At 41.3% G+C, this 14,561-nt stretch overlaps 1 pseudogene; it reads right to left on the minus strand.

Annotated features, from left to right (window-relative positions):
* Nucleotides 1-13,928: 13,928 nt before the first annotated feature.
* Nucleotides 13,929-14,184, minus strand: LOC136122527 (small ribosomal subunit protein eS27-like; annotated as a pseudogene).
* Between the last annotated feature and the right edge of the window lie 377 nt (nt 14,185-14,561).

A 14,561-nucleotide genomic window follows, 5' to 3' on the forward strand; every position in this document is an offset into this window, starting at 1 on the left:
ACGGGGTCTCTGCAGGCCTGGAGCTCTGCTGCGGGCAGGGAGGATTCTCCTGCTGAGAGCGACGAGAGCTCCCAGACAGCGAGTAAGAGAGCGCCCTGCCTGTGGCAGCGATGGCACTTTCTAGTGCTGTTGTCCAGTGGATCACAGAGACCCATCTCTATCTCTGGTTTTGATGAATGTATCCTGCAAAGTTTATTTGCACTTCTAGAAAAGCCCATTTAAATGGAGTTTGTGTGATTAATTTTGAGTCCAGTTCACTCTGCATATGAACAGCTAGCAGGGTCAGCCAGATATTTGTTGAGTGCTTACTGGGGACCAGACTCTGTGCTAGGTGAAGACACCACTTCTGCCCTCCAGGAGCTCACCATCTAGTTAGGGAGATGACACACACCCAAAGGGCTACGAGGTAAGTGTCAGAGGTAAATGGCTGAACACATGAAATGACCAGAGGACAGCTTGGGCAGAGCACATGAATAAATGCCTTCTACAGGGGTTGTCAAACCAGTGATAGACATTCAAGTCCTCCAGCATTCTCTCCAGCCCACCACTTCTCCCTTCCAGGGGTGATAACTAACATTTGAGTGCTTCCTTGGAGAGCAGCGCTTTAAATGGATTAACTCGTTGCCCTTTCTGATGACCCTATGTGGTGAGCTCTTTTAGCATCCCCATATTTCAGGCGAGGAAATGGGGGGACAGAGACGCCAGGAGACTTAGTCAGGGTCACCGAGCTGGAAGTGATGGTGCTGTGGAGGAAACCCAGCAGTCTCACCCCAGAGCCCACCTTATTAGGCCCACAGGACACAGCTGACTCTGTTTTATGGCTTTCTTCTTTCAGCTCTACAGCAGGAAGGAGGATTCTTGACATTTCTTTCATGATCTTAACATGTAATCATTGTGTCCAACTAGTTTTTAACTAAATACAGCCTCCTGTACATTTTGCCCTGGCACTAATTCAGCTAAAATATTCTTAATTTCAGAAGAGAAGGCAGCAAGACTGAACCACTGTGTTTATTGACCAATTTAGACTGTCTCAGGGCACAGCTTTGAGCATTGGAGCACGCCGTGGGTGAATATTTTAACAGGCTGTGGCAAGATGACAGCATCTTGGCCTCAGACACAAGAATTATTCTCAGACAGGGCTTTTTTCAGTGCCGTAACTTTAACCAGCTGGAATTCTTTTCCATCCGATTCAACCTCCCGAAGTCAAGAATTTTGCCTTTTATTGGGAAATCTGCATTTCATTGTATAGATAGAACACTATGTCCTTGGCTCAGTGGGTCTCCAAGAGAAGCTGAGTCTTTATTTTATTGCAGGCGCTGGGTGTCCTAAGGGCTCAAATACCAGCAAGTCTGTTTCAAGCATGAGAGGTTGGAGACCCAGCAATGTTCTGATCAAAGAATGTGAGAGGCAAACTGTCCACCCCAGTGCAACCCGAGCCTTGTACGTGAGAGAGTGGGGAAGAGAGAGAGGGGTGTTGCCGGACAGCATGGCGTCCTGTGCTGGGCCTGCTGGGGATGGGCGCTGCCACACCCGCCAAGATAGGCCAGCAGAGTTGGGAGATGGGTGTCACCACACTAGGAAGTCCTCGTCTAAATCACAGTAGTCCTCTTAGGAGGGTGTGTATTATCACCTCTTCATTTGGTGATGCCACATTGCTGTAAATGTTTTTCGAATTTCAGTTTTGGAATAGTGTTTAAGGTTTAGAACAGTTCCTTCTTCCTTCTGAGGGTGAATTTTGCTTTTTATTTAGCTGCATCTGAAAACACTGAAAATCCCCTTAAAAATGTATTTATGTGTATGAATTTATTGTTTCTACTACCTACAAGAAATTACTGGTAACAGTTTGATTGCCCATACCTTACCAAAACCAGATGACATCAGTCATTTAAATTTTTGTTAGTCTAATGGATAGTAAATGCTATCTCACTGTTAATTTAATTTTTACTTACCTCTGGTAAGATTGGGCATGTTGCCATGTTTTCTGGCTACTTGTAAATTGTTCTTGTCCTTGGCTCACTTTTCTATTAAATTATTTGTCTTTTTCTTCTTGAGTTATAGAACCTCTTTATATGATAGTGATATTTGGACAGTCTTTTTAACATCTTGTGTTATGACAGGAGATCTTGTATTATGACACTTCATCTTTTGAACATGGGTTAGATTTTTGGAAATGGCTGGCATTTGGTATGATTGAATCAGGCTGAATTATATGTGAATTCACTTATATAATCTAAGTAGTAAATACAATTGGAAAAAGTGGTTTTGGGGACAAGCCAGCTGACTCTTGCAAACAGCTTACCTGGAAGGAGCAGAAGGTTCAGGTATACTAGAGAATACCTAGTAGCCCTGAGCATTCAGCATGGTGGCATCAGGCAGTATCTGGTACAGAGGGAATGGAGAATGTTGCCTAAAAGGGTATTCTGGTAGGTTAGGAGGTTATTTAAAAGGGCTTCTACTCTAGCTAACATTTATTGAGTAGTGCTGTGAGTCAAATGTGCTGTGGGCCAAGAACCCTTCTGTCCACTCCAATTGAATGGGCATCCTTTAGAAGACAGTGTGTGGGAAGGTCACAGAGCCTAGCCCTTCACCAGTCAAAATATGGTGTTGACCAAGCATTGCCCAATCCCCCCAAATCCCTGTAACTAATTATAGACACATATTTTACATCCATCTTTTCGGTTTTTTCTATGAGGCTATTTCTGTAGTAGTTTAGCATACAGCCTCTGCATCAGACTGCTTGGTTTCAAATCCTAGCTCTGTCATTTACTAGCTGTGCGATTTTGTGTAAGTTATAAAGCTTCTCTTGCCCTTGGTTTTCTCATCTATGATATGGAGATAATAGCACCTATACCTCATAGGATGTCATAAGGATGAAATGAAGTAATGCCCACAAAGCACTTAGCACATTGGGTGTCAGGATGGAGTGGGGAGAAGCATTTTGGTGAGTTTGGTGAGCTGAGGCCCATGACTCTCCCAGGCTGTCCAGGGAATTACTAAAGAGGCCAAAGGAGTGAGTGGAAGGTTAGAGCCCATCCACATTTCTGGGAAACCAGCTCCAGTTTTCCTTTCCTTAGTACTTCGAGGCCTCTCCCTTTCTGGAGACCTATCAGTTCTTCCAAGTCCCACTGCATTTTTCTGCCTATTATATACCATCCTCAGGGCCAAGGCCAACACCACAGGATCTGGGCACCACTGCAAGTGATAAAAATAAGCTTGACAAGGAGACAAATCCCCAGAGCTTAGGCAGCAGGAAAACTACCAAACCTCGGGGCCCTGAATGAGAAGGGCCCAGAATCCAATACCAATAGCGACCCAGAAGTTCTTGTTGCCTCTGTCTGATTCTGCCTGTAGCTGAGAGTTGTTAGGTCATAGGCCACAGAAGCACAAATGGCAGAATGGAGGTGGGAGGGGAAAATGAATATATACAGGCCAGGGGACAGCTCCGGAGTAGGCTGTTTTAGGCTGGCCTTGCCTCAGTGTAGAAAACTTAGGGCCATAGCCTGGAACACAGAGTTTCTCTATAAGAAAGAACGGGTGTCCTCAGATTGCAATAACAAAAACATTTTTGGTTTTGGAGTCATATCCAAATTCAAGCTCCGGCCTGTGTGACTTTGAGAAACTACTAAACTTCTCTAAGCCTGCTTTCTCTATTGAAAAATGAAGATAACAGTGCCTACTTTGAATGACTAGCGGTCGTGAAGATTAAATGAGTTTGTAAAATTCGCTGTCATGCAAACAGAGGTCCCCATTAAATAGGAGCTGTTATTATCAGTAAATGCTCAATAAATATTTGAATGAGTCGTGTAGCTAAATGGAAAACTGGCCGTGTTACGGCAGACTTGGCAAAAAGCAAACCCCCAGATAAGCACACATACAAAAGTAAACCCCTGGAAGTTAGTGCTGAAATTGATGTGCCCCATCTCATCCCACCTGGTACCTTGATGAGACCAATTCGGGGAAGTTCCCAGTGGATAAACAGATGAGAGTTGTGGTGGTATGTTGTAGGGGAATGCCAAATTGAGTTGTTCCAACTGAAAGTGACATTTCTCCCTATATGCTTATAGGCAAGGAAGACGTCTCTTTCCAGGTCAGGGGGAAGGAAAGCTACTTGTGTTGTGCCTTCTCCGCTTATTGATTCCAGACTACGTTATATTCCTTTATTTGTCCAGTAACTGTAAGGACAACGTCACAGACACTGAAGACTCAGGTGCCCATGCCCCAGTGTAGCAAGTTCTGTTCCGAAAAGAATGGACTTGTAGTTTTGAATATGCCACATCACAATATTTCCTGTGTCCTCTTTCCATCCCATTCTTTCTAACTGAAGTTTTTGAATGAATGGGAAAGATTATATTAGTCTTTCAAGTTTTTGCCAAAGTCCTCTGTTCTGGTTCGTTTGATCAATAAATAGCTTAGATCTAAAAGGAGAAGTTCCCAGATCTCCAGGGTATATGGTAGCCAAGAGCAGTGGTTCTCTTTGCCGTCCTCACCGTGCTTGCCTTTTGGACAGAGAGGCTTTAGTGAGGTGGAGATGCTTCTCTGCCTCAAGAGAGAAAGGATTGGCATTCACGTATGATCCCCTTGTCCTTTTTTAAAGTTTCATTTTGGGGGCACGTGCAACTTTGGGAAGGAGGACCAGATTCCTAATGTACATTTTGTTTACATTTTGAAAACTGATTCCCCAAACTCATGTCTCTGAGGGACAAAAGGAAAGAGAAACAAAAAATGAACATCACCAGCCTCAGATGTGAAGTAACCATCTCTGTGGATCATAAAAGAAGAGAATTGCAAAAAGGTGATCAGAGACTGAAGTTTCTTGTGCTGTAGGTTGGTTGGAGGCAGTGGCTATGAAGAGTTTGGCTCCTATGAAATAAAGGGACCAGAAAAATAAGAGTGCTCTGCAGGCATTGAGAAACCAGAGTAAGGCTTGAAGCCAGGGCTGAAGAAGAGCTCACCAAGTCAGGAAGGAAGGCTGGGCGTGTGAGAGGGAGGGAGGAGACTGGGACAGCAGTTGTGGGCTAAGGAAGGCAAGAACAAGTACATAGCCTTGCTACCAGGAACTGAGCCCAGCTGCCTGCTGGTTCTGTGACCGCGCCTGCCATGTTCTTGTGGGACTGTAACACCCAACCTGCTTCTGCACTGGGGGCTCGGAGGGTCAAGGAGAAGTGGGGTCAGAGAGAGGGGAACAAAGTAACAAAAGTGAGAAGAACAGACTCAAAAGGAACTTGCAACTCCAAAATTGCAAATAAATCAGGTAACAGAATCAACTGTAAGAATAAGAAATTATCCCAAATGAAATTAATTTTATAGACTAGTCTGAAAATAACTTTATAATAAGTAGGTAGAGGATATGCCCTGCCCTAAGAAAAAAGGCATAACTTTCATGAAAAAACAAGAAATTATGAAAAAAAGCATAAATAAGATCAGATATATATAAAAAATTAAAATGTGAAATGAGAACTGTAGTTATTGAAATAAAGATACAATAGATAGGGTACACTGATTCCTAGATACCACTGAAGTAAGTTAACAGATTGGAAAGCAGTACAGAGAAACTTACCCTGTAAGTTTAGAGATATGAAAGATAAATTGACTGGCTTCAACATTCTATAATAAAAGTTAAAGAGAGAACAGAGGGAATGAAAGAGAAGCAATATTTAAATACGTGGCTAATAATTTTCCAGAGTTGACTGACTATGAATTCTTGGATCAAAAGTATCTCCGAATACTACGGAGGTTAAATAAAAGTTAACCCACAATTACACATAGTGCAGTGAAACTGCATACTATCCAGGGCAGGAGGGAGACCAGTATATGAAGCTGCTTGGGCTGCCATAACAACGTGCCATAGACTGGGTGGTTTAAACAACAGACATTTATTTCTCACAGTTTTGGAGGCTGGGAAGTCCAAGATCAAAACTGATTTCGTTTCTGGTGAGAACTGTCTTCCTGGCTTGTAGATGGCCGCCTTCTCACTGTGTCCTGACGTAGCAGGGAGAGAGAGAATGCGAGCTCTCTCCTGTCTATTCTTCTAAGGACACTGATCCTATCTGATCAGGGCCCCACTGTTATGACTTCATTTAACCCTAATTACCTCCATAAAGGTCCGGTCTCCAAATACAGTCACATTGGGAGTTGAGGCTTCATCATATGAATTTAGGGGGGACACAAATATTCAGTCCATAGCAACCAATTAAAAATCAGAGTTAAAAATATGTCATGGGGCTTCCCTGGTGGCGCAGTGGTTGAGAGTCCGCCTGCCGATGCAGGGGACACAAGTTTGTGCCCCGATCCGAGAAGATCCCACATGCCGCGGAGCGGCTGGGCCCGTGAGCCATGGCTGCTGAGCCTGCACGTCCGGAGCCTGTGCTCCGCAACAGGAGAGGCCACAACAGTGAGAGACCCATGTACCCAAAAAAAAAAAAAAAATCATGTATAAATAAATGACTAATAGATGTTTTAGCAGCAGGAGAAGAAAACAGACTTACAACTTCTAAGTGTTGGACCTAGAATACTATGCCTAGACAAACTATCCTACAGCAGTGAGAGAAAAATAAAGACCAAAGGTATAAACTCAAGACTCTCATTAAAAGAACTATTAGAAGATATACTTTAGAAGGAAAAAAATCAAACAATGAGAAAGGATGCACAATATAAGAAACAACAGTGAACACAGAAATTGATTAAATATATTTATATTCATTTAGCTGTTAACCTATAAAAAATTCCTGAGTGTGTGTGTGTGTGTGTGTGTGTGATTTTAAAATATGATTAAAATGAAAATTAGGCGACAATAGCAATATGGGGCAGGCTGTTCTGGAGGGGGAGGGATGTTAAAGCCATATTCAGAGTTAGGAAGATGATAATTATGGACTATGTAAAAAAAAATTATAATTGTAACAGTTGAGGTTTGCTGCATAACAAACCACTACAAAACTTAACGGCTTAAAAGAAACACTCTAGAGTCTTTGGGGTAGCTGTGTAGTTTTAAAAATCTGGGCCAGCTCAGCTGATCTTGACCATCTTGACCATCACACACGTCTGTGATGGGCTGGTGGCTGGCTAGATGATCTAGGATAGCTTCAGTGTCTGGAAGCTGACGGCCTGCATGCTGGGATGCCTTAGTTCTCTTCCAAATTGCCTCTCATCTTCCAAATTGTCTACTGAGGCTGTTCACATGATAGTCCAGGTTTCCAAATGCAGCCAGAGAGCAAGCCTCCTTTTGCAAGCACTTTTTAATCTTCTGTTTGTATTACATTTACTAATGTCCTGTTAGCAAAAACAAGTCACGAGGCCAAGCCCAGATTCAAGGGGTGGAGAAACAGACTCCACCCCTTGGTAGGAGGAAAAGAATTTGTGGCTGCTTTTATTTTGTTTAATTAAAAAATTTTTTTTAACATCTTTATTGGAATATAATTGCTTTACAATGGTGTGTTAGTTTCTGCTTTATAACAAAGTGAATCAGCTATACGTATACATATATCCCCATGTCTCCTCTCTCTTGCATCTCCCTCCCTCCCACCCTCCCTATCCCACCCCTCTAGGTGGTCACAAAGCACTGAGCTGATCCCCCTATGCTATGTGGCTGCTTCCCACAAGCTATCTGTTTTACATTTGGTAGTGTATATATGTCCATGCCACTCTCTTACTTCGTCCCAGCTTACCCTTCCCACTCCCCGTGTCCTCATGTCCATTCTCTACGTCTGCTGCTTTATTCCTGTCCTGCCCCTAGGTTCTTCAGAACCATTTTTTTTTTTAAGATTCCATATATATGTGTTAGCATACGGTATTTGTTTTTCTCTTTCTGACTTACTTCACTCTCTATGACAGACTCTAGATCCATCCACCTCCCTACAAATGACTCAATTTTGTTTCTTTTTATGGCTGAGTGATATTCCATTGTATATACGTGTGTGGCTGGTTTGAGAATCTACCACAGTTTGCTCCTTTGCCACAAATTATTCACATTTCTCCCGCTTTACATGTCTCATCCTACATATAGCATCAGGCTGGAAGGATGCGATCTCATGATCTTATCACATCAGGATGAATGAGGATCCTTAGATGTGGCTCCTTGGGTAAGGCACCTCTTGATTCAGAGATCTGTGAATTAAAATGACAAGTCACCTTCTCCCTGCACACCTGACATACAGTGGTGAGACAGAGACAGGTTAACTGAACAGACGCATCCCTTCAAAAGGGGGAAGATCAGAGGATACATAAAATCACTGGTCTAAAATTCCCCCTAGGCCCTGATTAGGGCTCAGTTCTGCTTTATGGGAGTCCCTTCCCATTCCATTGTTCTCCAAGGCCCTAGACTCCATTCTCTAGTCCCTTGGTTCCTCATCTTGAGAAATCTTTCCTTTCCATAAGAAATGGCCATGTTAACAGTTCAGCAGCTTTCTCATCTGGCTTCCTGCCCATAGGTAGTTGAGAGCCTAGAGACTTCTTTGCAGTTTAATCAATCTTAGTTCCCTCTAGTCCAAGCTGATGGTGCTTTTGCTGGTATAGTTTTGTTTTGTTTTTGTTTTCTTTAACATTTTGGGCTTTCAGTGTAACAGATTATAGTCTCCTTTATTCAACAAAAGCTATACCCACAATTATTTTTTCTCTAGATTTATTTGCTGTGATTTGGGATTAGGCTTCTGTCATGCCTTTTCGTCTAGTTGAGAAAGTATACTAAGGCACTTTCTTAAATCTTTCAGAGGTCTTAACAAGTGGCCATACCCTTGCTTTTCTCTTTGTCCTAAGGTCTCCTTTTACTTTAAGAATCTTGTGCTTGAAGACTATTCAGACATGGGGAGACTGGAGATGAGAGTTTCATTTTCCAACACAGCAGGCCCTGGGCCCTCTGTATTCCATCTAAATTCTGGTTGCAAACTGAACATTTCCTTCTTTTGCCCATTCTTCTGTCTTGTCATATTTTATCATATGCAGTTAAGAGTACCCAAGTGGCACTTTCCAAATTCTCTCTGGAGATCTACTTAGCTGTAACCGAAAGTTCATTAGGTTCATTTTTTTTCCTCTCAAGGTAGTGTCAACTTCACTTTTACCAACTGTTCTGTCTCTACATAGTAGGAGTCGTCATCTTCCAGACCTGCTACAGCAGGTGGGTTTTTGGGTTTGTTTTTTCATTTTTGCAACCTTTGCAGTCTGTTTCCTTACTGATTTTCTGGTCACTGCCCTATTCCAAAGCCAACACCACATGTTTTAGGATTTTGCTATGGCAGCACCCGACTCTTGAAACCAATTTCTGTATTAGTTAGCTTTTACTGTATAACAGACCAGCCCCAAATTTAGGGACTTAAACCATGGCCATTTTCATTTATATCACTACTTTTGGGGTTGGCTAGGTGGTCTTTCTGGTCTGGACCAGCACAGTTGATCTCTCAGTTTAGTCAAGAAAGCTTTTCTTTCAGGAAAATTTATGACCTTAAATACATTTATTAAAAATAAAAAAAAAATGGGCTACCCTGGTGGCACAGTGGTTGAGAGTCCGCCTGCCGATGCAGGGGACATGGGTTCGTGCCCCAGTCCGGGAAGTTCCCATATGCCGCGGAGCGGCTAGGCCCATGAGCAATGGCCGCTGAGCCTGCGTGTCCGGAGCCTGTGCTCCGCAACGGGAGAGGCCACAACAGTGAGAGGCCCGCGTACTGCAAAAAAAATAAAAATAAAATAAAATAAATAAAATGAAAGATGAATATTGTATTATTTAAAATGGCATTTGGCTATGTGTAAATGATCATGGGTTAAATGACCTAGAGGTTTAATCTTGTCATGTAGCAAGAAGTTTGTTTTGTCAAACTCAGGTTCCTGTACTGATGCACAGTGAGGCCAAACAAACTGAAACATCAGAGTTTGGAGCAGTTTATTGATAAGAGGGTGCCAACCAAAAAGATATGAGACATAGGTTTTTCTCAGATCCATCTTCCTGGCTGGCTGGACTATAAGGTTTTTAAAGGCAACATTTGGGCTGAAGGTTGTGGAGGGCGTGATCTTCTTCTGATTGGTTGGTGGTGAGGAAACAGTGTTGTGTTTCAGGAATCTTAATCACCAACCTTCTGGTTCCAGCCAGTCTGGGGTCTCTGTGCTTGTGGTCAGCATGTAGTCACCATCCTCCACCTGGGTGGGAGTCTTAGTTCCTGCAGAACAACTCAAAGATATGCATCAGATGGTTACTTATATCCCTTGAAGAGGAACTAGGACTCTGATTGCTGAACTGTTGTTTCTTGACTGCCTTTCCTTTGTTTCTGCATTCCCTCACTTCCCTAAATCATAACTGGCTCTGCTCTTTGGAAATCATGGAAGGCCTAGGACACTAAAGCCTTTTTCTACAAACAGGAAACAGGGGACACAGAAAGGCTTTTGTACCTGGGAGGGTGCTGCAGGGTCCTGCTCAGTTTCAGTCTCCCCTTTTCTTTGATACTCCTCAATCCTGAGGGAAACTGGTGCAGGATAAAAAAGGAAATAAAGTTTTGGTTGGAGAGGTTAATCATAAACTTTGCAGAGGTGAAACCGCACACCTCAGATTGGGACTTGAACCCAATCACACCTCAGATGGGACTCAAACCCAGCCAAAATTCAGACTTGGACTTGAACCCACTGTCTTTTCATTGAAATCGCACACCTGGTCTCAGGATTTAATGAAGCTTAGGTTCTTTATGCCTCATAGCAGAAAGAATTCAGTGAGAGACAAAGTGATAGGTAAGAAATGGATTTATTTAGAGAGATACACATACCATAGACAGAATACAGTCTTATCTCAAAAGGCAAGAGCAGCCCCAAAATATGGGATCGTTAGTTTTTGTGGGCTGGGTAATTTCATAGGCTAATAACTTGGAAGTATTCCAATTATGTTGGGGAAGGGGCGGGGATTTCCAGGAATTGGGCCACTGCCCACTTTTTGGCCTTTTATGGTTGGCCTTGGAAGTGTCATGGTGCCTGTGGGTATGTCATTTAGCATGCTAATTATTACAGTGAGTGTGTAATGAGGATCAAGGTCCACTGGAAGTCAAATCTTCCACCATCTAGGGCCTAATAGTTTCTAACCAGTTTATGTCATATTCTGTTCTTAATGGTTGTATCATTCTTTTAATGGTTGTGCCCTGCCCTCTTCCCTCCTGTCTCAGAGGAACACAGTTTTATGGGGGACTTGATTTCATTTGGAGGTAGACAGTTCAAATCAGATGTGGAGGTTCCATGATGCCATGATAGCCCAGGCTCTTCTAACTTTTGACTCATCTAAACTTAGTTTTCATACTCATGCTAGCTGCCTCATGGTTGTAAGGTGGCTGCTCTACTTCCAGTTTTGTATGCACATTCCAAACATGATGAGGAAGAAAAGGACAGGTTATGAAAGAGGCATGTACCAGCTGAGTCTGCTATCTGTAATTAAAGAGTTTTTCTGGAAGCCCTACCCAGTAAGTTCCACTTATATGTCATTGGTAACAAGTGTGTCATATGGCATTTCCTAGCTGCAGGGGAGTCTGAAAAACATAATTTGTTTGTCTTTTAGCTTGGCATATTGATTTCCCAAACTAAATAGGGGTTATGCTAATAAAGAACAATACATATTGTTCTTTACATATTGTGTAGACGACTATTACTGTCTATGCATGTCCATCTCAAGAAGATGGACAAGGAAGAAAATAAGCCTTTAGAAAAGTAAAAGTAAGGAAACTAAGAGGACAAACAAAATGAAATAGAAAGCAATTTAGAGGATCAAAAAGAGTTATAAAATAGATAAATCCCTAGTTAAGTTTCTTTTTTTTCAAAAAAGAGCTACAAATAATATTTTGAAAGAAAGGGAACTATAACTACAGATGTGTAATAGATAATAAAAATCATAAGATTATACTCTGAAGAATTTTATGATAAAATTTGGATTGGGAAAAGACATAGTTTTCTAGGTAAATATAATTTGCCAAAACTACTTGAAAAAATATAGAAAATACCAAAAAGCAAAAATCATTAAAGAACTTAAGCTGATAACCAAGACCTCATCTCTCCAAAATATCAGGCTTAGGTGGTTTACATCTGTACTTTATTCAACTTCTAAGAAGTAGATAATCCTAATATTAATAAACTGTTTAAGAGAATAGAAAATTGGGAAAAGCTGTCTACTTTTACAATGATAATATAACCTAAATACCCAAACCAGACAAGAAGAATACAAGAAAGGAAAATTATAAAACAGTCCAATTTATAAACACAGATGCTTATGGAATAGTTGCAAATCTATTTCAAATATTTACATTCTAAGTAGAGTTTATGCATGAAATTAAGAATGATCCAACATCAGAAAATATGTTAATGTAATAAATCATGTTAACAGATCAATAATACCTACAATCTGTAAGAAACAGAAAAGTTAGTTGTCAGAATTTAGTGCTTGTTCATGATTGAATAGACTTCTCAGGAAACTTAGAAGGGAATTTCCTTAACTTGATAAAGAGCATCTATCAAAATAGTCCAGCAAAAACTATCCTTAACAATAAGACTCTAGGCTTCTTTTCAGTAAAGACATGAAAAAGATAAAGATGCCTTTTCTCACCATTCATATTCAGCATTGTACAGGAGATTCTAGCCAATGCAACAAGATAAGAAAAATGTTGTGAATGTTGGAAAGATATGTCCTTATTTGCATACAATATGATTTTCTTGAGTTTTTTTAAGTAGAAAATATATAGGAAGAGCTTACCAGTTTCCCTAGACACAAAATCAATATATAGAAATCTTATTCACCGGTAATAACCAATTAGAAAAATTAATAAAGGGTCCCATTTTCAATAGTAATAAAAGCTTCAAGATACCTAGTGGTATGCCTAACCAAAATATGTACAAGAAATTTTTGGAGGAATTACAATTACTGAAAAGAAAAAAGTCTTAATAAATGGGAAAAAAGGCAGTGTTCATGAACTGGAAGACTCATTATAAAGATGCCAGTTGTCGCCAAATTAATTTATAAAATGAATGCCCTTCCAAGTATGGATAAGGACGTGGAACAACAGACTCATTCACTTCTGAAAGGAGTGTAGATCAGTACAACAGCTTTAAGAAACAATTTAGTTACACCTTTTTTTTTTAACGCTTCAAAGACACAAGTCTGAAGATTTATTGAGGACAAGGTTATATACAAATCAGAATGTTCCCTAGAAATGACACCTGAATAAAAAAGGACAAGTGGCCCCTGGATATAAGAGATCATTGGTGATCCAAGGAAATGTTTTAGGTTAGAGGGATTAAAAGTAGAAGTTGAATCACCGCACATTGTCACAAACTTGGTGAAGGGAAGCATGTTACCTGGAGTTAAAGTGCACAGGAAAGGTAACAGGCATTTTAAAGTGACAGAGAATTGAAATATTCTTTTGTAAGCTGAAAAGAAATGAGAGGCTCAATAATTGTAGTTTATTACATTAGAGAGGTAAAAAGCCAAAAAGAGGTAGAGGAGCCAAGTACAGTTCACCCCTTTTTCTCTGGTAAGAAGCAAAAGAATTTCTTAGAGGGCTAGGTTTTGAGTGCTTCAGCTAGATACTGTTAAGACCACACAAGATTTTAAATGCGGCGTCTGTCCTGGATGTATTAAATAACTATTATCTTCTTTTATTCTGCCAATGCGTAGATCAGTGTGGAGATTCAGGTGTCCTCCAGAAGTTCATGGGTTCTTACCAGATTTTCCTCTTTACCCTCTTTGCGGTGTTGGCATCAACAGCTTTCCTCTTTCTTGGTAAGGAGTCCTTATATTCAGCCCTGTGGACTTTTGACTTGGAAACTGCCTTCGTTTGATTTCACACATTGCCCCAACTGACTCTAGAGTTGCTCCTGAATACGTGAGGTAGGAACTTCCTAGCAGTAAAACAAGACAATAAACAGGATGTATCCAAAATGCGTTTATTGGGATGGTTTCCCATTCATCTTGATTCTGGGTGCTTTTAGTGCTGCTTCCATCTGAAGGAGCATCCTTCTGTAAGCCTTGCTTTTCCTCCTGTAGGCTGGCAGAGGACAATAGGGCAGCCAGGACACAAAACTACTGTTTGTGCATGGCTAAAGACGGTGGTGATTTTATAGCAACCTGGGCATTTCACATCCATGAAATAGGAATTGGGGCTCTGTACCAGGCACTTCTTCTTGTGTTTCTTCTTCTCACTCTTCTGGAGAGGGATGAATGAGATCCTTTGCAAGAGTCATGTTATCATGGGGAGGTCATCTCCACCAGAAAGCTGGTTACACCTTTTAATGCAGAAATTCTAGTCCTAGATGGAGAATGTTTCTTATGTTTCAGCAAATGCATTAAAATGTCTATTGCAGCAAAGAAAAGAAAAGAAAGAAACGGTTTAAATGTCCATCAGTAGGAGAATGATAATAGTGGTGTGCTCATAGAATGAAATGCTGTACATCTTACGTACAGGAGCAAAAAGAACTATCGCTATATTTCTTAACAGATGGATCTCAAAAACATAGTTGAGGGCTTCCCTGGTGGCGCAGTGGTTGGGAGTCCGCCTGCCGATGCAGGGGACGCGGGTTCGTGCCCCGGTCCGGGAGGATCCCACGTGCCGCGGAGCGGC

The sequence above is a fragment of the Phocoena phocoena genome, chromosome 4 (assembly GCF_963924675.1).
Source record: "Phocoena phocoena chromosome 4, mPhoPho1.1, whole genome shotgun sequence".
Classification (NCBI taxonomy): domain Eukaryota; kingdom Metazoa; phylum Chordata; class Mammalia; order Artiodactyla; family Phocoenidae; genus Phocoena; species Phocoena phocoena.